Source organism: Anolis sagrei, chromosome 5 (assembly GCF_037176765.1).
Source record: "Anolis sagrei isolate rAnoSag1 chromosome 5, rAnoSag1.mat, whole genome shotgun sequence".
Taxonomy (NCBI): domain Eukaryota; kingdom Metazoa; phylum Chordata; class Lepidosauria; order Squamata; family Dactyloidae; genus Anolis; species Anolis sagrei.
The window spans coordinates 196925074-196951990 of NC_090025.1; the positions used below are offsets into that span (position 1 = coordinate 196925074).

The 26917-nt window shown below is 43.6% G+C and overlaps 1 pseudogene; it reads left to right on the forward strand.

The window, feature by feature from the left end:
* Positions 1 to 5420: 5420 nt before the first annotated feature.
* On the forward strand, positions 5421 to 26641 carry LOC137097107 (regenerating islet-derived protein 4-like; annotated as a pseudogene).
* The last annotated feature ends 276 nt before the right edge of the window (positions 26642 to 26917 follow it).

The following is a 26917-nucleotide window of genomic DNA, read 5'->3' on the forward strand; positions in this document are numbered from 1 at the left end:
ATTTGAGAGTTGTAATTGCTGGGATGTATAGTTCACCTACAATCAAAGAGCATTCTGAATCCCAGCAATGATAGAATTGGGCCAAACTTGACTAATCTCCATGACCAACAGAAAATACTGTGTTTTCTGATGGTCTTGGTGACCCCTCTGACACCTCCCTCTTGACTCCCCCCAGTGATCCTGATTCCCAGGTTGAGAAACGCTGTTATAGAGAGAGGGAATATAGATGAAGATACGTGTTTCTCTGTATATATATGTGTTTGTGTATATACATGCACATTAAAAACAATTATCCCATTTATTTTATTAATAAGATGTCCTTTCTGGAAAATTCGGATCATAAACATTGCGGGGTTTCCTCCCACAGGCCTTCCTGGTGATAGAACTCCCATGACCAAGAGAAATTAGTGGAAAGGTTTGGTAGGCATTGACCTTGAGTTTTGGAGTTGTAGTTCACCTACATCCAGAGAGTACTGTGGACCCAAACAATGGTGGATCTGGACCAAATGTGGCCCAATATTCAATATGCCCAAATTTGAACACTGGTAAGGTTTGGGGAAAATAGACTTTGACATTTGGGAGTTGTTGTTGCTGGGATGTATAGTTCACTCAAAAAGCATTCTAAGCCCCACCAACGATAGAATTGGGCCTAAAATTTCCACAGAGAATCCCCATGCCTTGAAGGGACTTGTTGGCATGAGCCTTCCTCCAGCCTCGCACGCTCTCCCTCGTCTGCACATGTGCATCACGCTGACATGTGCCGAGCACACCTGCTCTCTCCTGTTTGCTTGGAATCTCAGAATCATCTCTTCCCTTGGCTAGGAGGCTAACTGAGAAGCCAGCCAATCACAGCAGAGGAGGGCTTTTGGTAGGAGGATTCGCGATCTGTTTCCAAAAAGAAAGAGAAGGACAGGCAGAGAAATCTTCAGCTTTCTTTGCCAAAGGGGTTCCGAAGACCATCAGAAATATATGTTTTCTGCTGGTCTTTGGTGACCCCTCTAAAAACCCCTTGTGCCCTGCCCCCAGGGGTCCTGACCCCCAGGTTGAGAAATGCTATCCTAGGTCTTTCTCTCTCTCTTCCTGCGTTCACAGCATTTCCAAATCACTGAACAACCAGGAAATCCAAAAGGCCTCTTGATGATGTCGAACACGAATTTAGGAGGCCCTGCCAAAGCAAAAACCAGCCAGACCCAAAAAGAGGATCCAGACACCTGGCGAGACACTAAGAACCCAGAAAGAATTTTTCCCTATTTTCCCAAATAAATCTCACAAATTTGAAGGAAAGCCACCGAGATGTTTTATTTCATTCCAGCTGGAACGGATGATGACCGCAATCATTTGCCCAGGAGCTGAAATGACTCGTTCGGAAAAATAATGCCATTTTTATAAGAAATTCAGAGCTGTCAAATTCAAATTTCCCATTCCCACCCCCTGAGCTGGCTTTGTGCTGATTGGTTGGAGTTATCAGCTGGCTGGAAGGTGCAATTGGCTGTGCTGTGCTCTGCCCTATCAGAGCGTTTGCCCAGCATAGTGTCTAGATCTAGGGAAGTCATGCTCCCCATGCTCTATTCCGCTTTGGTTAGACCACTTTACCTGGAATATTGTGTCCAATTCTGGGCACCACAATTCAAGAAAGATATTGACAAGCTGGAATGTGTCCAGAGGAGGGTGACTAAAATGATCAAGGGTCTGGAGAACAAGCCTTATGAGGAGCGGCTTAGGGAACTGGGCATGTTTAGCCTGAAGAAGAGAAGGATGAGAGGAGATATGATAGCCATCTATAAATATGTGAGAGGAAGCCACAGGGAGGAGGGAGCAAGCTTGTTTTCTGCTTCCCTGGAGACTAGGACGCGGAACAATGGCTTCAAACTACAAGAGAGGAGATTCCATCTGAACATCAGGAAGAACTTCCTGACTGTGAGAGCCGTTCAGCAGTGGAACTCTCTGCCCTGGAGTGTGGTGGAGGCTCCTTCTTTGGAAGCTTTTAAGCAGAGGCTGGATGGCCATTTGTCAGGGGTGATTTGAATGCAATATTCCTGCTTCTTGGCAGGGGGTTGGACTGGATGGCCCATGAGGTCTCTTCCAACTCTTTGATTCTATGATTCTATGATTCTATGATTCTCAGCCAATGGGGAGGCAGGAGGTGGGCCAGGTGGAAAACAATGAAGGAAATGTAGAGATGACAGGATTAAGGTGACTAATGTTTGCTAAATGGCTGGGCGATAGCCTTTAGGCTCTCAAGCCTGGCCAAAGTTATTGTCTGGTTTCTTGAAATCACACCTTGGTCTTGTCCCTAGAGGCTAGGTCCTTTGTCTTTATAGTCCTGGGATATGGAGTTCATTGATGAATTCTTGAGGTTGGTTTCAGCTGGTTGGGGTTGACACAATGGAAAGGCTGTGATGAAATTCCTGGTTCCTCGCAGATAGGAAGTCACCTTTTGTGTTGAGTAATTTAAATATCCATGACTCGTATCATCCCAGATGGTCTGGCTTCGCCCTCCAAAGTCTTATCTGATAAGACCCATTTGTTTTTATTGTCCATGATAGTAGGCTTGGTGAAAATCCTTTATCAGGAGATTAGGGGCTAAGGAAGTTTGAAAAACTCAAAGGGCCATGGGTTGCTGGTTTTGTGAAAGCAGTGGCTTTACCTTTCATATAGTTACACACACATTAAGAATGGGTATGGGGCAAGGAAACATGCAACGAATTCACAAGGTTAATGGGAATCATGCAGGGCTTCAAGGAAAATCATGCCGCCACCACCCCCCCCCCCCCCCAAAGTCCATCAAAATCCATGGACTTTCAAGTCTGTGAAAGTTATTAAAAGGAGTTCATAGTTCATAGGGGTTCTGACAAAGAGTCCATGGAAGTTTCCAAAAGTCTCCAAAAATTGGTTAAAACTGGGTTGTTGTAGGTTTTTTCGGGCTATATGGCCATGTTCTAGAGGCATTCTCTCCTGACGTTTCTTGTATGCCTCTAGAACATGGCCATATAGCCCGAAAAAAACCTACAACAACCCAGTGATTCCAGCCATGAAAGACTTAGACAATACAATTGGTTAAAAGTTCCCAAAAGTTTATGAAAGTTGAAGAAAATTCACAAAAGTTCCCAAAAGTGCATGGGGAGTGTAGTTAATTCCCTACCGGTTAGGCTGAAAGAAGCCTTGGAAAATAGTAGGCCCAAGGAGTTTGGCAGCCATCTTAGGAAAGGGTGCCGGGGGAATCCATTTTAGTCACCATGCTTTGTTGTGCCAGCTGGTTTGTTGTGCTGTTTCCTTGTCCTGATTCTTTGTCTGCTGTGCCTTAAGACACTTCCAATTATTGACTTGCTTGTTTGCATGCTGCAAGTCGTCTCTGGCTGCTTCTGGATCGAGAGAATTGGCCGTCTACGAAGACGTTGCCCAGGAGACGCCCGGATGTCTTGCAATCCTGCGAGGAGGCTTCTCTCATGTCCCCCAGGAGCTTCTTTGTTGAGTTCCAGGGCCAGAGAACCAGATGGTAGAAACAGAAGAACGGCCTGCCTCAGGGGAGCATGCTTGCTCCATCCATGTTCAACATCTACACAAATGACCAGCCACTGCCAGAAGGGACAGAGAGTTTCATCTATGCTGATGATCGTGCCATCACCGCTCAAGCAGGGAGCTTTGAGATGGTTGAAAAGAAGCTCTCCAAAGCTTTAGGTGCTCTTACTGCCTATTACAGGGAAAACCAGCTGATCCCTAATCCATCTAAAACACAGACATGCGCCTTTCACCTTAAGAAGAGAGAAGCATCCCGAGCTCTGAGGATCACCTGGGAAGGGATCCCACTGGAGCATTGCAGCGCACCCAAATCCCTGGGAGTCACTCTGGACCGTGCTCTGACCTACAAGAAGCACTACCTGAACATCAAGCAAAAAGTGGGTGCTAGAAACAACATCATACGCAAGCTGACTAGCACAACCTGGGGATCACAACCAGACACAGTGAAGAAATCTGCCCTTGCGCTATGCTACTCTGCAGCTGAGTATGCATGCCCAGTGTGGAACACATCTCACCACACTAAAACAGTAGATGTGGCTCTTAATGAGACATGCTGCATTATCACGGGGTGTCTGCGCCCTACACCACTGGAGAAATTACACTGTTTAGCCAGTATTGCACCACCTGACATCCGCCGGGAAGTAGCAGCCAATAGTGAAAGGACCAAGGCAGAGACATCTCCAGCTCATCCCCTGTTTGAGTATCAGCCAGCACGTCAACGACTTAAATCTAGACATAGTTTTCTTAGATCTACAGAGACACTCGCTGGAACACCCCAGCAAGCGAGAGTCCAAAAGTGGCAGGCCCAAACCCAGCACCTCAATCCATGGGTGATACCAGATGAGAGACTCCCCCCTGGGCACACAGAAGACTGGGCGACTTGGAAGGCGCTGAACAGACTGTGCTCTGGCACCACGAGATGCAGAGCCAACCTTCAGAAATGGGGCCACAAAGTGGAATCCTCGGCATGCGAGTGTGGAGAAGAGCAAACCACTGACCACCTGCTGCAATGCACCCTGAGCCCTGCCACATGCACAATGGAGGACCTTCTTGCGGCAACACCAGAGGCACTCCAAGTGGCCAGATACTGGTCAAAGGACATTTAACCAACTACCAAGTTTGCCAAATCTGTGTGTTTCTTTTTCTTTTTCTTTTTAATCTGTGTGTTTGTTTTGTTCTGTTAGAATTGTAACACAATGGTATGGTTGCTGATGACACGATAAAGAAATATTATTGACTTCAATTACGGCAAGTTTTTTGTTTTCCTTGACATATTCTGCCAGGGCATCATGGTTTTCTCCTTCAACTGCTTGTTTTACTTGCCAAAGTCCTCTTGCACCAGACCTTCTAGGCATCATCATCATCATCATCAGATGACCCCATATAATTTTTAGTTTATTATATCTGGCACATGGAGAAATACAGCAACAGGAGAATGCCATTTCTGAACTTAAATAAGCATGAGCATGACACTGTGTTAAGTGTTTAATGGTCAATAAATCCACAGGTAAGGAACATGACTCCAACCAGGAACCTTACTTCACTTTGTGTGGAGGAAATATCCTCTTCCGTGACTGGGACGTAATGATCCAGGTCCGAGTACAGATTCTGTTCAATGGTCTATTGGAGGACCATAAAATAATTCAAATGCATTTCTTATGGAGGAGAAAGCATTTCACACTTTGCTGATACCATGAAATGATCTCAGGATTTTTCTAGATGCAAACCATATGCCATGTCATTGAACAATCGCTTCCAGGAATGATACGTAACATAAATAAGCTTTTACGAAAAGCCATTATTCTAGTACTCAACGAAACCTACTGGTTCCCCGGTCATTACTCATGGCAAGGATGTTCCACCTGAAACGGACTTCATATACTTTGCAGATGAGTTAACTTATGCATTGTATGTATTGCCTATCACCAGCTACTATATAAATGGCCAGGAAGATTTGGTCTCCTGTAATGACAAAGCAAACATTGCTATTTTTAAGAAGCACCAGCAATATCCAGACTTCGAGGAGGTAAGTGTATTGCTTCCTTCTTGGGAGGAGAGCAATGTCCAGTCTCGATAAAATAGTGAAGAGTAGAGACATCAGACTGGCAACCAAGATCCATTGCCTAGTCAAAGCCATGGTATTCCCTGTAGTCACCTACGGATGTGAGAGCTGGACCTTCGGGAAGGCTGAGCGAAGGAAGAGAGATGCTTTTGAGCTGTGGTGTTGGAGGAAAGTGCTGAGAGTGCCTTGGACTGCGAGAAGATCCAACCAGTCCATCCTCCAGGAAATAAAGCCCGGCTGCTCACTGGAGGGAAAGATACTAGAGACAAAGTTGAAATACTTTGGCCACATCATGAGGAGACAGCAAAGCCTAGAGAAGACAATTATGCTGGGGAAAGTGGAAGGCAAAAGGAAGAGGGGCCGACCAAGGGCAAGATGGATGGATGGCATCCTTGAAGTGACTGGACTGACCTTGAGGGAGCTGGGGGTGGTAACGGCCGACAGGGAGCTCTGGCATGGGCTGGTCCATGAGGTCACGAAGAGTCGGAGATGACTGAACGAATGAACAACAACAAGTGTATTGCAGTGATACGCTTATTTAAGTCACTGAAAGCTGTCTCTATTCTGGCTAATTAATCTGAGGCCAAACTTCATTGAAGACCTTCCAGAAGTGGTCTGCTCTGTTGTTGTTGTTCATTCGTTCAGTCGTCTCCGACTCTTCGTGACCTCATGGACCATCCCACGCCAGAGCTCCCTGTCGGCCGTCACCACCCCCAGCTCCTTCAAGGTCAGTCCAGTCACTTCAAGGATGCCATCCATCCATCTTGTCCTTCGTCGGCCCCTCTTCCTTTTTCCTTCCACTTTCCCCAGCATAATTGTCTTCTCTAGGCTTTGCTGTCTCCTCATGATGTGGCCAAAGTACTTCAACTGCTCTATGATGCTCTAAACTGGCCCTAGATCGACTGTGATGATTGTCGTTGATGCAACATCTGGACCTTCTGTAGCATCCTATTTGTGTCCAGATGGGCCAGCCAGGAGAAGGTCGCACTGGTCCAAATGGGATGTCCTTGTGTCATCCATCTCACTGTCACTATTCCTTGATAGACACGATATCCTAGTTATTGCATCTAGGTTGTTGTAGGTTTTTTCGGGCTATATGGCCATGTTCTAGAGGCATTCTCTCCTGACGTTTCGCCTGCAACTATGGCAAGCATCTTCAGAGGTAGTGAGGTCTGTTGGAACTAGGAAAATGGGTTTGTATATCTATGGAATGACTAGGGTGGGATAAAGAACTCTTGTCTGTTGGAGTTAAGTGTAAATGTTTCAACTTGTGATGGCGCGAGTGGCGCCACCTATGTATAGAACTGTTAGTTGTAAGATTTAAACTGTTGTTTCATGCTTAATCCTGCCCCTTTTTACCCTGCTTATGTATAGTTGTATGGATTGGTTGCTTGTAGCTGTCAATCAGTACTGTTTGGCTCCACCTCTTCCTACAAGAGGGGAGAACTTCCTTTTTCTTTTCATTCTGCCATCAGAGTTTCTGCAACATGGACATGAGTAAAATACTTGATTCTAAAGGGCCCTGATTTAAGTTACCTCTTAGCACCAGTTCTGAGGTTTTTTACCCTTGGGACTCATGCTTTATGTCCAGATCGTCCTGGATAACATTGAGGCGTTCCCAAGCGCCTTCAAGTTGGTTCTTTTGGCACCAGAGGAAGATCCTGAGTCTTCAAGACGTAGGCCATCTGAACTGGGGTTGTGGTTTGCTCCGGCATTCACGGCCATTGCGGAAAGAGGAAACTTGGTGAGGCTTCTCAGCTTCAAACCCCTTGGACCCAGGACTAATTGAGACTGTAAGGTATGTTTTCTTTCACCCCTCTAAAGTTCTCCAGCTCATTACTTTAAAGAAATGACTTTGTGATAAATAAAACTTATTTTGAGCTATTTACAGCGTTTTGGGTTTTTGGGAGTTCCAGTTTCCTATAGGAGGGCAAGAAGCAATCCCCTGGGGGAAAGATGCCACGTCCATCCCTCCTTTATTGAGAATAATAGCCCCCCAAGCGCGACGGCACACAACTGACCACCTTGATTAGCATTTGATGGCCTGGCAGTGCCTGGGGCAATCTTTTGTTGAGAGGTGATTAGCTGTCCCTGATTGTTTCCTCTCTGTTGTTTTGCTGTTGTAATTTTAGAGTTTTTTTTAATACTGGTAGCCAGATTTTGTTCATTTTCATGGTTTCCTCCTTTCTGTTGAAATCGTCCACATGCTTAATAATAAAATAATTTAAAAAATTATTTATACCCTGCCACCATCTCCCCAAGGGACTCGGAGCGGCTTACATGAGGCCAAGCCCAACAGCACATCAAAAACAAGCAATAATAATATAACAAGCAATAAACAAAATAAACAATACAATTAATATAACTCATAAGTAAACAATAACACACAAGAGTTGAAAAACCTACGTCTGGGCCAAATGTAATAGTTAAAACTTTAAAAATAAATGCTGGACATGAACAGGGGATGTATCTATCTGGAGGGTTTAAAGTCACAAGTAAAGAGCAACCCAATGGGTAAAGTGCTTCTCAGAGTGTTTGCAGGATTTCAATGGCTTCTCTGTGTAGCCTGACATGGTGGTTGTTGGTGTGGTCCAGCATTTCTGTGTTCTCAAATAATATGCTGTGTCCAGGCTGGTTCATCAGGTGCTCTGCTATGGCTGACTTCTCTGGCTGAAGTAGTCTGCAGTGCCTTCCATGTTCCTTGACGCGTGTCTGGGCAATGCAGCTGCGTTTGGTGGTCCCTCTGGAGACTTGTCCACAGCTGCATGAGATACGGTAGACTCCTGCAGAAGTGAGAGGATCCCTCTTGTCCTTTGCTGAACAGAGCATTGGGAACCACTAACTGTATAGGGAAGCTGATGAGGAAACACAACATACAAACTATCTACAGACCCACCAAGAAAATCCAACAAACGAGCCTCTAAAGTTTCCCCATTAGCACCAATAGTCCAAATCTTACTGGCACGAAAACAGAACCCCTCTCCTGATTTCTGGAATTTCCTGGTAAACAGGGGGGGGGGGGGCTGAAAATGGGACCTAAGCCAGCACTTTTTTGCCAAATCACACAGCCCTTGTGGAATCTCATTGCCTGTAATTTGAACCCATGACTCCATTGAGTCAAGCTCAACAATTGGTTGTGGTCCCTTTCTAGCAGCCTCCTTTTGATTAGGGTAAAAATCTCGGGAAAAGATAGTAGGGTCAGGAAATCGCTGTCGTAGCCCAATTCCCCGATCTTTGCTAGGACAGTTGAGCACCATTTGGAGTGGTGGAGTTCGCTCAAGGTGAGTTGAGTCAGAGAGTCGCTGGGACTTTGATAGTGTATAGATAGCCAAAATTTAATGACGATTAGCCAGATAGTAGCCTCAATAGAATATTGCCCAGATTCAAGACAAAGAACTGCATACGGGACACAGTTGGGGGCACCATATAGTTTGTGGAGGAATTTCGAATGAAAAGATCTGATGGTGCTGTTATTGGGGGTTAACCAGATGGGTGCTCCATAGAGAAGTTGTGACACCGCCTTTGCTTTGAAGACTTGCAGAGCTAGGGGGATATATTGATTACCACTGGAGTGGAAGAACCTCCTGGTCGCACTGCCACTCGATTTGGCCCGGGCCAGTGCATATTTTAAATGGGTGGACCATGACAAGTTGTTGCTAAACCAGAGACCTAGGTATTTGAAATGTTTTACTTGCTCAATATAGTGGCCCTTTATCTTCCAGACTTGTCTTTTGTTGCTTTTCCCAAACGCCAAGATTTTGGTTTTATCATAGTTCACCTGCAGTTCGTTCGTCTCGCAAAAATCAACAAATTTATGCAGGAGTCTTTTTAAGCCCACATGAGAGAGGGATAGTAGGGCTGCATCATCCGCAAATAGCAAAAGGGGGACATGCTTTGGGCCAATCTTGGGGCTATGCCTGGACTCCATTGAGTCCTAGCCGCCAGGGCAGCAGTATTTATTTATTTATTTATTTATTTATTTATTTATTTATTTGCATAACGCTTTTCTCACCCCGAGGGGGATTCAAAGCGGTTTACACATAAGTAAAGGCGAAATTCAATGCCAATACAAATTACAGTTATATGCTACAATTAGACATAAATCAAATTAAAACAATACATTCACAAGCATTAAAACAATCATTAAAACAATAAAACAGTGTCATCCATCAAATTGCCATTCCAGTCATTGCCCTTCTAAAATGCTGCATACATTTATTTCTACTTGTGCTGTCGCGCCTGGGGGCTATAGCTCTTGAGTCCCCCTCTAGTGAAAGAGGGATGGACGTGACATCTTTCCCCAGGGGATTGCTTCTTGCCCTCCTTTCGGAAACTGGAACTCCCAAAGACCCAAAACACTGTAAGTAACTCAAAGAGCTATTTCTTCAAAGAAATGAGCATGAAAGTTTAGAGGGGTGAAAAAAATATACGTTACAGTCTCAGTTAGTCCTGAGTCCAAGGAGTTTGAAGCTGAGAAGCCTTTCCAAGTTTCCTCTTTCCTCAATGGCTGTGAATGCCGGAGCAAACCACAACCCCAGTTCAAATGGCCTATGTTTGAAGACTCAGGATCTTCCTCTGATGCCAAAAGAACCAGTTTGAAGGCGCTTGAGACTTCCAACGTCGTTCAGGTTGGTCTGAACATGAAGCATAAGTCTCAAGGGTAAAAACCTCAGAATTGGTTCACAGAATTGGTTCACCTCTGAGGATGCTTGCCAAAGTGCAGGCAAAATGTCAGGAGAGAATGCCTCTAGGCCATGGCCATACAGCCCGAAAAAACCTACAACAACTCAGAATTGGTGCTGAGAGGTAATTTAATCAGGGGCTTTTAGAGCCAAGTCTCTTACTCACGTCCATCTGATAGAAACTCTGATGGCAGAATGAAAAAAGGGGTGGATGCGTTCGGACAAGTATGCTGGGCCAGAACCGTATAGAGCTTTATAGGTCAAAACCAGCACTTTGAATTGGGCTTGGAGATGGACCGGCAGCCAGTGGAGCTGGCATAGCAAGGGGTGCTATGCCAGCTCCACTAAATAACAAGCCTCCTCCTCTTCATTGTGACAGCCTTTCAAAATATTTCAACATAGCTCCCATGTCTCTTCTCAAGCTTCTCCTCTGAAGCTAACCAATACATCCTCAGCTCTTTAAGATGCTCCTCTTCAGAGGGAGTCCCCCATATTCACAAGATCCCAGCAAAATTGGGGGGAATGAGAATGAGACGAAACCCTTTTTAAAGAAAATTGAAAGAACACCCTCTAGGAATCTCTAGGTTTTCCAACATGACTTTATGGTAGTTGACCATAGAATCGCACTAGAAGACAATACAAATGCCCAGAGAAACTTGCAAAGGTAGAAAAATGGTTACAATAATACAAGGGAAATTGGAAAGATTGCAAGTGGGATCATGCAAGACTCTCTTAACCATTTCCCTTCTTTTATTCAGACTCCAAAGGTGTAGAGATGGGAACAGTCCACACATTTCTCCTTTCCTTTTTGGTTGTTATCTTCTTCTTCTTGCAAGGTGAGCCCCTTCTGTTGTGATCTTGAGATGTTTCTTCATGTTACAGGAAGTCATCAAAGTGATGAAAGTCTTCACCTAATAATGGAAGAAAAGCATAGAAAGGGCCAATCTTGTTAGATTTATGGTTGCGAGGCGATAAGAACTGCTCCAGCAGAGTCGTAAAACTATAAATCCATTAGCTTTATTTACATTGTATATACAAATAGCAGAGTTGCGTTTCGAACTGCTCACTGCAACTTCAGTAACATCAGTAATGGTGTCAGGCTTCCTTTTCCTTGCTTAGTAGAACATGCCTTCTCCATATTCCAGACTGCTTCCTTGCAAATCTGCCACTCTCCACAGGAACACTCTCTCTCTCCTTCCCATGGAGCAGCATGGCGGGTGAACCAGACTCCTCAGGTCTGCCACACTTTGAGCATTATTAGACTGAGTCTTTTATAGGAATATTCTGCTGATGTCATCCCAAAGTTGTAAATCAATGATAGACGTCTTCCATCCTGGATCCATCTCAGTTTCCTGGCCAGATGTTGATCTTCTTGATTGGTGTTGACAAACACAAGGCTTGTGTCGACTTCCTTCTTAACATTGTAAACATTTCTATTATTGCTGTCCTAATTCTTATCAGAGTTTACTCTTCAGATCTTATTAACAGGTTGTAATCACAGTCCAGAAAGCAGGTAGTTAGTCATTGCAGGCCTTAATATTTTACTGGTGTCTCCAAAATTATTAACTCAAGTCATACATCCTTCCATTCTTCCATTCATTCCCACACATCATATTATCAAATCTGCACATTGATTTTTTAATTACAATTTCCAGTCACATAATCGGACCTCAGTCAACCAGAAATAGAAGAGGGATGGTTCAAAGTGAAATACTGGACTTGGTTGTAGAACAACTGTTGTGCAGAGCACATGGTCTCTTATGCTTGTCATTTTGGAGCAGGAGCTCATAAGCATCACATTTTGGCCAAGATGAAAAAAAAATGCCTCTGTCCTATGTCTCCGCTTCAATGGTGAATTTGTTTAATCTGGAACTTTGTTTATTATTTATGGTTGGCATAAATGCTTACTAGGCCATTCCCTCTCATTGTATTGTGGTCTAATTTCCATATCAGCTGGATTAGAGATCCCTAGCGATCCCCTTCCATTCTAAGATTCCATGAAATCATGGTCTCTCTTTCCTCTTCCCTTGGCAGGTACCAAAGCAGCGGACTGCCCAAAGGAGTGGAAGTTTTCTCACGATGTCTGCTATGGAGTCATTGAAGGATATGAAACATGGTCAGATGCAGAAGTTAGTCCTGCTTGTGTCTTGGACATGGAATCCAATTGTCCTGGCTATGGAGTTTATTCTGGCCTCATGGTGGAACCCCATAATGATTGAGTCCGGTCTTCTCCTGATACAGTGCAACAGCCTGTATCATCTTGGCTTCTAGGGAGAGTTCAGACCTGATTTGTTCTAGGATCTAGAACATTTTTATCAGTCCACAGGATTCGCAAAATCATCTCAAATGTGTTGATTCTTTTCCTGTCCACTTTGTTCATTGGCTTTCTTCTGTACCAACACACCTTTATTTAACATTATTTTCTTCCTCTCTGCAGTAGCTCATTTACATGTATCCTCCAAAACTTTACAGATGAACATTGGAAAATTGGTTGAGCTTTGTGATAAAGGTTTTATTTGAGGCGAGGGAGAGAGACTATTTCCTCTTTTTAAAAACCTCTTTGCTGCCTTATACTGATTCAGTTTCTTCTTTTATATTGGCTGGGACATTCCATATGCTGTTAAACCTTTGTACTTTATATCACAGGCAATGAAACACTCTTGTGTATAACAAAGTAATACAGTTTATTTATAACTTCTGGCTCCAATGCTTGTGGTTACATTTGTGTTTTGTTGCAATCTTGAGGCTTACAGTCAGTATCATTTACTTGGTTAACTTTTATGAATAAACTATCAATGTTTCATATTCAAAAACATATTACTTGCTTTACACACTCTTGGCTGAATTATATTCTGAACTAAGGCAACACTAGCCTTCTTTATATTCCTTAAAACTCGAGCTCTATTTAACTAACTGCTTCTCTTTATCAGAAGTCTTTAACACATCTTCATAACTGCTTATTTCTATCAGGCACTCAAAAACCAACTCTCCTCTTCACACACAGATTCCTAACTGTCATTTCTCAACTCCCTCACTCTAACTGCCTCTTTTAGAACCTTGGCTCCGCCCCTTTTGAATGTTCAGCTCTGCTCTCCCCAACTGTCATTTTGGCCTAGCAGCCTTTTCAAATCCTGGGCCTACACTAATCTGCATATGACCAATCGGCTTCACATATGCAAATGAATCCTATCTCTGCTGTTGCTACCCTGTCTGTGCCTATTCTTCCCTATCTGCCATATGTAAACATAGAGCTATACACCAAAACTTTAACATAGAGTAGCAATTTCACTGCATATGCCTCTTCCCTTTAAAAATATTGCTGGAGGTGAGTGTTTTAACCCAATCGAAAGCAATATTGTTTACTTACACCTTTATCTAATAATTTTATATTCAATTCACATTTAAACTATACATTTAAAAACTTATATTTCTATCATATATCACATGAAAACATATCTATCTATACTTATAGCTGGATGGCTCTTTGTCAGGAGGGATTTGATTGCGTTTTCTTGCCCTGGTGAAGGGAGTTGGACTGGATGGCCTTAAGTATTTTCTGTTGGTCATGGGGGTTTTGTATGAGAAGTTTGCCCCAATTCTGTCATTCATGGGTTCAGAATGCTCTTTGATTGTTGGTGAACTATAAATCCCAGTAACTACAACTCCCAAATGTCAAGGTCTATTTCCCCCAAACTCCATCTGTGTTCATATTTGAGCATATGGAATATTCGTGCCAAGTTTGTTCCAGATCCATCATTGCTTGAGTCCACAGAGCTCTCTGGATGTAGGGGAACTACAACTCCCAAATGCCCACCAAACCCTTCTAGTGTTTTCTGTATGCCAAGTTTAGTTCAATTCCATCATTGGTGAAGTTTAGAATGCTCTTTGATCGTAGGTGAACTATAAATCCCAGCAACTACAACTCCCAAATGACAAAATCAATTTTTTAAGTGATGGTCACTCCTTGGGTTAGTAGGTATCTTGTGGCGAAATTTAGCGGCAATTCGTCCAGTGGTTTTTGAATTATGTTAATCTCACAAACGAATATTATGTTTTTATTTATTTCTAGCATTTCTACCCCATCCTTCTCAACCCCCAACGGGAGACTCAGGACGGCTTACACTTGGCGACAATTCGATGCTGTTCCATATAACAAATACAATAAAACAACAATTAAAACAATAAATAAAGCATTAATGAAAACCATAAAAACAGTAACGTCAAAACAGGTCAAAATAAATCTAATCACACCTCGTCGTCTCGTTCCAGGTGGACTGTCAGTCCAGAGGCCTTGGTGGCCATCTGGCCTCCATCGTTGGTGAGTCAGAAGCTGTCATAATAGCAGCGATGCTCAAACAAAACTATCCGAATGTCAGGGAACTTTGGGTGGGACTGCATGACCCCCGTCAGGTAAGTTCTGGGTTTCATTGAATCACTGAATCATAGAGCTTCTTTATTTATCATGTCAGGAGCGAGCCAAAACAGCTGTTGTGTTGGGACAGCTGTACCAGAAGCTCCCACTTTATTTGCCTTGAATTAAGTGTTTGCTTGCAGTCCAAGGCTTGGGATTCTGCAGAAGGGTGGCTTCTAGGGCTGGGCGGTTTCGTTTCGTTAATTCGTAATTCGTTAATAATTCGTTAATTTTTTCAATTACAAAACGATAACGAACCATTCTGGAGCAATTATTTAAAAAAAGAATTTTCAAAAACGTTTTGTAAATGCTTCGTATTTCGATATTGTATTCGTTTCGTTATTGTTTTGAAGTCGTTTCGTTATTATTTCCGCATGTCTGGGCCAGTTTTATGGTTTAATTAGTGGAAAAAAATTATAATATCACACCAACAGTCAAGAACAGAGGGAGAGGGAAGCTTCAGAAGGTTTTGGAGGTTTTTTAGCGTATTTCGCGGTCGCGTCCGCCATTAACGAATCGATTCGTTATTGTTTCGGAAATCGATTCGTTAATTTTTTACCATTTACGAAATTTCGTAAATATCAAACTTTTTAAAAGGAAAATTTTGTAATTATTTTAAATATCGAAACAAAAAAAAAACCCAAATACAAATCGATTTTAGAAACAATTTTTTCCGTTGTTACCCAGGCCTAGTGGTTTCCTGTTAAAGTTTGCAGTTATAGGGCAGGCCACCTGTCCATCATCATTAAGTTTGGATCCGCCCCCTGTTCAGGACAATTGTGAAGGGAAGGGAGCCATTTTCAGTCACTCTCAGCAAGGAAAGTCAATGTACAGGATGTGTACAGACTTCTCCTGTACAAAGGCTTCAACCCTTAAGACTTCCCGGGGGAGAACAGTCTTAAGAGCATCTAAATCATTGGTTCTCAACCTGGGGTCCCCAGATGTTTTTGGCCTACAACTCCCAGAAATCCCAGACAGTTTACCAGCTGTTAGGATTTCTGGGAGTTGAAGGCCAAAAACGTCTGGGGACCCCAGGTTGAGAACCACTGATCTAAAGATTCCCAAAGGTTCCCAGGGAAACAGCCTTACAGCCCCGAGGAATTTCGGAGGGAATAACAGCTTTAAACATCAAGAACTCCAGCTGAAGTGACTACAGCCTACTGGTAGATCCACTCGGTGCTTTGAGACGCAGTTCAACCCGGTAGTGGAGCCCACATCAGTTAGGTTTAGGATCACAGTTAGCCTGGGAGAAGTTTGGAAAGGGATTTTCCTTTAGAGTAAAAGTAACAGTTAGAAGCCACCAGTTCCACAAAGCCTGGAAGCATTTGTTTAACCTTTTGAAGACAAAAGAAGTTTATGTTGATTGTTCACCAATAAAAGACTTTGTTATATTTTTCAAGCCCTCTAGAGACTGTTTGTGGTGGAAATCCTTAAGGATTTCTCTTCGGGCCCCCTGGCTTCCCACTGGGCTAAAGTTGCACATCCTGTTTTAAAAGCAATTCGTTGCAAGCCCAGCGAGCAACACAACAGCTGTATTGCATTAAAAACAAACAAACAAAACACAAAGTTTGCAGACTTGGTATTCTATTAAATGTCCTTTGACCAGTATCTGGCCACTTGGAGTGCCTCTGGTGTTGCTGCAAGAAGCTCTTCCATTGTGCATGTGGCAGGGCTCAGGGTGCATTGCAGCAGGTGGTCAGTGGTTTGCATTAAAAAACTAGGTGGTCTGTGGTTTGCTCTTTTCCACACTCACATGTCGTGGATTCCACTTTGTAGCCCCATTTCTTAAGGTAGGCTCTGCATCTCATGGTGCCAGAGTGCGTTCTCTGTTCAGCGCCTTCCAAGTCAACCAGTTTTCTGTGTGCCCAAGAGGGAGTCTCTCATTTGGTACCAGCCATGGGTCGAGGTTCTGGGTTTGAGCCTGCCACTTTTGGACTCTTGCTTAAATCAAGAAATAGTTTTATAAGATCTACAGAGTCACTCACTGGAACACCTCAGCAAGCGAGAGTCAAAAGGTGGCAGGCTCAAATCCAGAACCTCAATCATAAAGCTGAAAGAGTCCAGATAATCTCCTGGTGACAAGAGGACATTTTCCACCATGTTTTGAACCTTCCAAGATAGATGCTTTTGAACTGTGGTGCTGGAGGAAAGTTCTGAGAGTGCCTTGGACAGCAAGAAGATCCAACCAGTCCATCCTCTACGAAATAAAGCCCGACTGCTCATTAGAGGGAAGGATATTAGAGGCAAAGATTTGGGAAGAAAGGAAAGCTTGGAGAAGACAATGATGCCTGGGAAAATGGAAGGAAGAGGGGCCAACCAAAGGCAAGATGGATGGATGGCATCCTTGAAGTGACTGGCTTGACCTTGAAGGAGCTGGGGGTGGTGACGGCCGACAGGGAGCTCTGGCATGGGTTCGTCCATGAGGTCACGAAGAGTCGGAAACGACTGAACGATTTAATAACAACAAATCATTAGGTGATTCTGTGGAAGCTCTGGCAGACCTGTCTAATATGGAGATGGCCAGGACAGTTGACACAATTGCTTCCGAGCATTTCCTTTCACAAAGCAGATCCAAGTCAGCTCCCTGGTTCTCCAAGGAGCTGTCGATGGTGAAGCAAGTGAAACAGAAACTAGAGTAGTGTTGGTGTAGAATTCCTAGTGAATCTGACCGAGCACAGTCTCGAATCCTAGAATCATAGAGTTGCAAGAGATCTCCTGGGCCATCCAGTCCAACCCCATTCTGCCAAGAAGCAGGAATGTTGCATTCAAAGCACCCCTGACAGATGGCCATCCAGCCTTTGTTTAAAAGCTTCCAAAGAAGGAGCCTCCACCACACTCCGGGGCAGAGAGTTCCACTGCTGAACGGCTCTCACAGTCAGGAAGTTCTTCCTCATGTTCAGGTGGAATCTCCTCTCTTGTAGTTTGAAGCCATTGCTCCACTTCCTAATCTCGAGGGCAGCAGGAAACAAGCTTGCTCCCTCCTCCCTATGACTTCCTCTCACGTATTTATAGATGGCTATCGTGTCTCCTCTCAGCCTTCTCTTCTTCAGGCTAAACATGCCCAGCTCCTTAAGCCGCTCCTCATAGGGCTTGTTCTCCAGACCCTTGATCATTTGAGTCACCCTCCTCTGGACACATTCCAGCTTGTCAATATCTCTCTTCAATTGTGGTGCCCAGAATTGGACACAGTATTCCAGGTATGGTCCAACCAAAGCAGAATAGAACATGGGGAGCATGCCTTATTTATTTATTTATTTATTTATTTATTTATTTATTTATTTCGGGCATTTCTACCCCGCCCTTCTCACCCCCTAGGGGGGACTCAGGGTGGCTTACATCTGGCACAATTCGATGCCAACAATTACAATAAAAATGCAATAATAATAAACACAATAGTTAAAAACATACAATTAATACAATACAGCATATTATTTGAGAAGACAGAAATGCTGGACCACACCAACAACCACCATGTCAGACGACACAGAGAAGCCATTGAAATCCACAAGCATGTGGACAATTTCAACAGAAAGGAAGAGACCATGAAAATGAACAAAATCTGCCTACCAGTATTAAAAAACTCTAAAATTACAACAGCAAAACAACAGAGAGGAAACAACCAGGCACAGATTAACACCTCCCAGCAAGATATTTTCCCAGGCTCAGGCAGGCCTTCAAATGCTAATGAAGGTGGTCAGCTGAAACATTCACACCTAACTGCAGCAGGGAAGAGCTCCTTGTCCCACGCCACCCATTCCACAGATAAATAAACCCATTGTCCTAATTCCAACAGACCTCACTACCTCTGAGGATGCTTGCCATAGATGCAGGAGAAACGTCAGGAGAAATGCCTCTAAAACATGGCTCTATAGCTTGAAAAAAACCCACAAGAACCTAATACAATATCAACTAAAAAACCGATCTACAGCCCGCGTTCATCAAGTTCTAAAATCCGTCAATCCATTTAGCATTACCATAGTCCTTTCCGACTCTAGTCGTCATTACCTTGTTAGTCTGCCAGATTACCCAAATGCCTGGTCCCATATCCGTGTCTTCAGCTTCCTTCTGAAGGAGAGGAGAGATGTTGACGACCTGATTTCCCCGGGGAGTGAATTCCACAGGCGAGGGGCCACCACTGAGAAGGCCCTGTCCCTCATCCCCACCAGCCTCACTTGTGATAAAGGTGGGGCCGAGAGCAGGTCCTCCCCAGAAGATCTTAAACTCCGCGGTGGGACATAGAAGGAGACACGTTCGGACAGGTACGCTGGGCCAGCACCGTATTGGGTTTTATAGGACTTCCCTGGATCTAGACACTGGAGCTAAAACATGTGAGGTGGATCTGTAATTGGTTAAGTGGACGAACACAGAGAGTGCTCACTAATGCTTCCTCTTCATCTTGGAAAGAAGTGACAAGTGGAGTGCCGCAGGGTTCCGTCCTGGGCCCGGTCCCGTTCAACATCTTTATTAATGACTTAGATGAAGGGCTAGAAGGCAGGATCATCAAGTTTGCAGACGACACCAAATTGGGAGGGATAGCCAATAGTCCAAAGGACAGGAGCAGAATTCAAAACGATCTTGACAGATTAGAGAGATGGGCCAAAACTAACAAAATGAAGTTCAACAGTGACAAATGCAAGATACTCCACTTTGGCAGAAAAAATGAAATGCAAAGATACAGAATGGGGGACAATGCCTGGCTCGAGAGCAGTACGTGTGAAAAAGATCTTGGAGTCCTCGTGGACAACAAGTTAAACATGAGCCAACAATGTGATGTGGCGGCAAAAAAAGCCAATGGGATTTTGGCCTGCATCAAGAGGAGCATAGTGTCTAGATCTAGGGAAGTCATGCTACCCCTCTATTCCGCTTTGGTTAGACCACATCTGGAATATTGTGTCCAATTCTGGGCACCACAATTCAAGAGAGATATTGACAAGCTGGAATGTTTCCAGAGGAGGGCAACTAAAATGATCAAGGGTCTGGAGAACAAGCCCTATGAGGAGCGGCTTAGGGAACTGGGCATGTTTAGCCTGAAGAAGAGAAGGCTGAGAGGGGATATGATAGCCATGTATAAATATGTGAGAGGAAGCCACAGGGAGGAGGAGGGAGCAAGCTAGTTTTCTGCTTCCCTGGAGACTAGGACGCGGAACAATGGCTTCAAACTACAAGAGAGGAGATTCCATCTGAACATGAGGAAGAACTTCCTGACTGTGAGAGCCGTTCAGCAGTGGAACTCTCTGCCCCAGAGTGTGGTGGAGGCTCCTTCTTTGGAAGCTTTTAAGCAGAGGCTGGATGGCCATCTGTCAGGGGTGATTTGAATGCAATATTCCTGCTTCTTGGCAGAATGGGGTTGGACTGGATGGCCCATGAGGTCTCTTCCAACTCTTTGATTCTATGATTCTATGTTATGCAGCAATGAAGGCAGCAGAAATAATGGCCAGTGGTCACAACCTCACAAATAAAAAGGAGGAGTCAGTCTACCAAAGAAGAAAAAGGTAGGAGATGAGGAAGGAGGAGATCAAATCCATGGACCATTGCATGCCACTCAACGGCATGGGTGGGGTGGGGTGGAGCGGCAGGAGTGCAATTTCCCAATCAAATCAGGGGAGATGTCAACCCCACACTCCTTTCACACCTTTGTGCTCAACACACAGGCCAGGCACAACTCTGCTTTCAGGCATTGTGTTGCCATTTATCCTCTCCAAATGATTTTCCTTTTCCTGCTTCTTGCAGACAAACCGCTGGCTATGGAGTGATTCCAACCCATTCAATTTCAAAGAGTGGAGTCTATGGTCACTGAGACAGTACGGACACTGTGCCTACATTTCCAGCAAAACTGGTGAGGAATTAGGTTCTTGTGGGTTTTTTCGGGCTATATGGCCATGTTCTAGAGGCATTTTCTCCTGACGTTTCGCCTGCATCTATGGCAAGCATCCTCAGAGGTAGTGAGGTCTGTTGGAAATAGGACAATGGGTTTATATATCTGTGGAATGACCAGGGTGGGACAAAAAGCTCTTCTCTGCTAGAGCTGGGTGTGAATGTTTCAACTGACCACCTTCATTAGCATTTGAAGGCCTGCCTGAGCCTGGGGGAATCTTTTGTTGAGAAGTGTTAAGATGTGCCTGGTTGTTTCCTCTCTGCTGTTTTGCTGTTGTAATTTTAGAGTTTTTTAATACTGGTAGCCAGATTTTGTTCATTTTCATGGTCTCCTCCTTTCTGTTGAAATTGTCCACATGCTTGTGGATTTCAATGGCTTCTCTGTGTAGCCTGACGTGGTGGTTGTTGGAGTAGTCCAGGATTTCTGTGTTCTCAAACAATATGCTGTGTCCAGGTTGGTTCCTCAGGTGCTCTGCTATGGCTGACTTCTCTGGTTGAAGGAGTCTGCAGTGCCTTCCATGTTCCTTGATTTGTGTTTGAGCAACGCTGCTGCGTTTGGTGGTCCCTCTGGAGACTTCTTGTCCACAGCTGCACGGTACACGGTAGACTCCTGCAGAGGTGAGAGGATCCCTCTTGTCCTTTGCTGAACGGAGCATTGGTTGGATTTCCTTGGTGGGTTTGTAGATTGTTTGTCTGTTGTGTTTCCTCATCAGCTTCCCTATGCGGTTGTGGTTCCCTTGATGTATGGCAAGAACACTTTCCCTCTGGGTGGATCTTGGTCTTGACTCTCATGGCTTGTTCTTGGTTGTCTTGCAGCTCTTCTGATGTCTGAGGTGGAGTCTCCATTGGCCTGGAGAGCCCAGTAGAGGTGGTTCAGTTCATCTTGGAGGAGGTGGGCTGCGCAGATTCTCTTTGCACGGTCTGCCAAGGCTTTAATGGTGCTTCTTTTTTGACTTGGGTGATGGTTGGAGTTTCTATGTAGATATCTATCTGTGTGTGTGGGTTTTCTGTAAACAGTGTGACCCAATTGTGGATCTGGTTTGCAAATGACTAGGACATCTAGAAAAGGCAGTCTTCCTTCATTTTCTTTTTCCATTGTGAATTGGATTTTTGAGGAACTAATTGGATCCCTAGGTGTTGCAGGGCGAGATGGCAAAGAGGCAGAAAGGGGGACAGTTTGATTTTGTGTGGTTGTGCGCTAGGCTTGGGTAACAACGGAAAAATTTGGTTCTAAACTCGTTTCGTTTTTAGGGGGGGCCTTGCGTTTCGTTTTTTTAAAGAATTCCGAAATTTTCCTTTAAAAAAGTTCGAAATATACGAAATTTCGTAAAATTACGTATCGATTCGTTAATGGCGGACGCGTTTGCGCAATATGCTAAAAAACCCTCCAAATGGGACAGGGGGAACTTCTGAAGCTTCCCTCTCCCTCTGTTGTTGACTGTGGGTGTGATAATTTATTTTTTATCACTGATAAAACAAACAACAACTATAAAACTTGCACCAGACATACGGAAATAATTACGAAAAATTACGAAACAATTTCGAAACAATTTTGAACCAATTACGAAACAATTTCGAAACAATTTTGAACCAATTACGAAACAATTTCGAAACAATTTTGAACCAATTACGAAACAATTACGAAACAATACGAAATAAATTGGAAAAATTGTTTCGATTTTTAATTACTCCTCACACAATTCCTGCATGGCTCAATATTGGATCGTAAGCTAATTTAAATACGAATTAATAATGAATTACGAAATTAACGAACGAAACCGCCCAAGCCTATTGTGTGCACTTGTTTATGACAATCTAAGACTATAAAAATCCCAGACTCAGAAACAATCACATGTAGCACTCACTTGACTTGATTGATGGTGGCACACTGGGAAGATCTAATGAGAAACTAAATGTGTCTGGCTATTTTCCCAGTGACCATCGGTATGCCCTAATTACTTTAATGCCCCCAAAAATAAAACTCTAAAAACAAGATTAAATTCAACAATTGTTTACTGAACAATCAAGGTATAAAAGTACAGTTTGATTATGATGGTGTTAGAACAGTGAAATATAAACTCTGAGGTAACGAACTACTATAATTTCTATGAGGTAAATATAACTATAAACTATGGGGAATGTATGACTATAACTATTCTATGAGGTAAATACTCTATAAACTCTGGGGCAAGTACTATCTATTCTATAAGGCAAATATGTATTATCTATGAACTATGGCAAATAGAACTACTCTAAAATCTATAAACTTTGGCAAATATTATCTATTCTTTATTACAAATACTCTAAGGCAAATATATATTATCTATGAACTATCTATCTATAACTAATCTATCTATAAGCTTTGGCAAATATGTGATAAGGATTAGGGCTGGGCGGTTTCGTTTCGTTAATTCGTAATTCGTTAATAATTCGTTAATTTTTTCAATTACAAAACGATAACGAACCATTCTGGAGCAATTTTTTTAAAAAACGAATTTTTAAATAGTTTTGTAAATGCTTCGTATTTCGTTATTGTATTCATTTCGTTATTGTTTTGAGGTCGTTTCGTTATTATTTCCGCATGTCTGGGGCAAGTTTTATGGTTGTTTTTTGTTTAATTAGTGAAAAAAAATTATAATATCACACCAACAGTCAAGAACAGAGGGAGAGGGAAGCTTCAGAAGTTTTTGGAGGTTTTTTAGCGTATTTCGCGGTCGCGTCCGCCATTAACGAATCGATTCGTTATTGTTTTGGAAATCGATTCGTTAATGTTTTGTAATTTTTTTCACATTTACGAAATTTCGTAAATATCGAACTTTTTAAAAGGAAAATTTTGTAATTATTTTAAATAACGAAACGCAAAAAACCCCAAAAAACGAATCGATTTTAGAAACAAATTTTTCCGTTGTTGCCCAGGCCTAATAAGGATGGCCTGTACGGACTGCCAGCCAGACCAGACACTTTTCTGGCAACTATCTATAAACTATGATCAAAAGGAATGGAGCCAAAAAGTCTTTCGCTAGGCTCTGAGGCAGAATGGGCTGAACCAAAGAGCTCGGCCTATAAGGGGAGCCTAAGCTCCTACTCTAAAACTTGGCAAAATGGAACAGTCCAACAGGGAAATAAACAGGCCGAGACTTCACACACCCCTTTCAGTCTGCTGAGATTAAACAGCTTACGTCTGTCTGATAGGTGATTTCCACGCTGGTGGGAAGCTTCCTATAAAGACTAGGCTTGGTTGATCAAGAAAAAAAAGGGTTCTAAACTTGTTTCGTATATAGGGGGGCGCTGGCGTTTTGATTTTAAAATTATTTTTCAAATTTTCTTGAAAAAATGATCGGAAATAGCAAGAATCTGAATAGCTTCATTTACTTCGTTAATGGAAGGTGCCCCTTCCTCCTAGTTAGTTTCTAGAAAAATGGAAGTTGGCCATGGCATATCTGAATAGAGAGTCAGTAATATAGAGGAGCTCCATTAGGAATTTAGGTTTACCATGAATAAGGATAGATAAATAGGCTTAAAGGCTTCATAGTGTTTCGGTGTGGGAGGTCATGGTGAAGGGTGCATGGGTGTGGGGATGAGGGTTTATTTTGTTTAGGATAGGGGGTTTGGGATGAGTGTAAGGTCTGTGGTGTTCATTCGTTCAGTCGTCTCCGACTCTTTGTGACCTCATGGACCAGTCCACGCCAGAGCTCCCTGTCGGCCGTCACCACCCCCAGCTCCTTCAAGGTCAGTCCAGTCACTTCAAGGATGCCATCCATCCATCTTGCCCTTGATCAGCCCCTCTTCCTTTTGCCTTCCACTTTCCCCAGCATCATTCCCTTCTCTAGGCTTTGCTGTCTCCTCATGATGTGGCCAAAGGACTTCCACTTTGTCTCTAGTCTCCTTCCCTCCAGTGAGCAGCCGGGCTTTATTTCCTGGAGGATGGACTGGTTGGATCTTCTCGCAGTCCAAGGCACTCTCAGCACTTTCCTCCAACACCACAGCTCAAAAGCATCGATCTTCCTTCGCTCAGCCTTCCCTAAGGTCCAGCTCTCACATCCGTAGGTGACTACAGGGAAGACCATGGCTTGGACTAGACAATGGATCTTGGTTGCCAGTCTGATGTCTCTACTCTTTACTATTTTATTGAGATTGGACCTTGCTCTCCTCCCAAGAAGGAAGCGTCTCCTGATTTCCTGGCCACAGTCTGCATCTGCACTCATCTTTGCGCCTAGAAATACAAAGTCTGTCACGGCCTCCACATTTTCTCCCTCTATTTTCCAGTTGTCAATCATTCCTGTTGCCATAATCTTGGTTTTTTTTATGTTTAGCTGCAACCCGGCTTTTGCGCTTTCTTCTTTCACCTTGATTAGAAGGCTCCTCAGCTCCTCCTCGCTTTCGGCCATCAGGGTGGTGTCATCTGCATATCTGAGGTTGTTAATGTTTCTTCCAGCCATTTTCACCCCAGCCTTGCATTCCTCAAGCCCCGCACACGCATGATGTGTTCTGCATACAAGTTAAAAAGGTTGGGTGAGAGGATGCAGCCTTGCCGTACGCCTTTCCCAATCTTGAACCAGTCTGTTCCTCCGTGGTCAGTTCTGACTGTTGCGCCTTGGTCCTTGTACAGATTCCTCAGGAGAGAGGGAAGGGGGCTTGGGATGCCCATCCCACCAAGAACTTGCCACAATTTATGATGATCCACACAGTCAAAGGCTTTAGAAGAGTCAATGAAGCAGAAGTAGATGTTTTTCTGAAACTCCCTGCCTTTCTCCATTATCCAGCGGATATTGGCAATTTGGTCTCTCGTTCCTCTGCCTTTTCTAAACCCAGCTTGAACGTCTGGCAACTCTCGCTCCATGTATTGCTGGAGTCTTCTTCCTTGCAGGATCTTGAGCATTCCCTTCCTGGCATGAGAAATCAGGGCCACTGTACGGAAGTTGGAGCAGTCTTTCGCATTTCCCTTTTTTGGGATGGGGATATAAGTTGATTTTTTCCCAGTCTGATGGCCATTCTTGTGTTTTCCATATTTGCTGGCAAACGGCATGCATCACCTTGACAGCATCATCTTTTAAGATTTTAAACAGTTCAGCTGGGATCCCATCATCTCCTGCTGCCTTGTTGTTAGCAATGCTTCTTAAGGCCCATTCAACCTCACTCCTCAGGATGTCTGGTTCTAATTCATTCACCACACTGTCAAAACTATCCTCGATATTGTTATCCTTCCTATACAGATCTTCTGTATAGTCTCGCCACCTTCTCTTGATCTCTTCAGCTTCTGTTAGGTCCCTGCCATCTTTGTTTCTTATCATACCAATTTTTGCCTGAACTTTACCTCCAATGTTTCTAATTTTCTGGAAGAGGTCTCTTGTCCTTCCTATTCTGTTGTCTTCTTCCACTTCCATGCATTGCTTGTTTAAAAATAGTTCCTTATCTCTTCTGGCTAACCTCTGGAATTGCGCATTTAACTGGGCATGTCTCCCCTTACTATCACTGTTTCCTTTTGCTTTCCTCCTTTCTTGGGCTACTTCCAGTGTCTCAGCAGACAACCATTTTGCCTTCTTGGTTTTCTTTTTCTTTGGGACGTACTTTGTTGCCGCCTCCTGAACAATGTCTCGGACTTCTGTCCATAGTTCTTCTGGGACTCTGTTTACTAAATCTAGTCCTTCAAATCTGTTCTTCACTTCCACTGTATATTCGCTAGGAATGTTAGTGAGATCATATCTAACTGGTCTGTGTATTTTCCCTGATCTCTTTAGTTTTATTCTAAATTGGGCAATAAGAAGTTCGTGATCTGAGCTACAGTCAGCCCCAGGTCTTGTTTTCACCGACTGGATGGATGTCCGCCACCTTTGGCTGCAAAGGATGTAGTCAATCTGATTTCGGTGTTGACCATCTGGTGAAGTCCATGTATAAAGCCGTCACATACCACATAAAGGTCTGTGGTATGTGTGTAAAATGCCATGTGATGATTTACTGAATGGTAAGAACAGCTGTTTCATCAGGATGCGAAGACTTCTGACCCTCTTCCTCTTTTGTCTTCCAGGATTTAAGGAATTGGAGAAAAGCCCTTGCTGTGTAGGGAAGTCTTATCTGTGTAAAACTACAATGTAATCCACATCATTGTTTGTTCCCATTTGCAAGAAATACACGGTACTTATGGTCAACCTTCTTGAATAAATCCCCTCGGTGATTTAAGGTTTTGCCTTTGATGTTCAACAATCTTGGCTTCTTTTCACAGAAGGAATTTTGGCTTCCTTTCGACAAGGTCCCCCATGACCCTCCTGGCAAGGAAACTCGTCCAATGTGGGCTAGGCAAAACTATGGTGAGGTGGATCTGGAATTGGTTAAGTGGACGAACCCAAACGGTGATTCTCCCCAAGGCTTCCT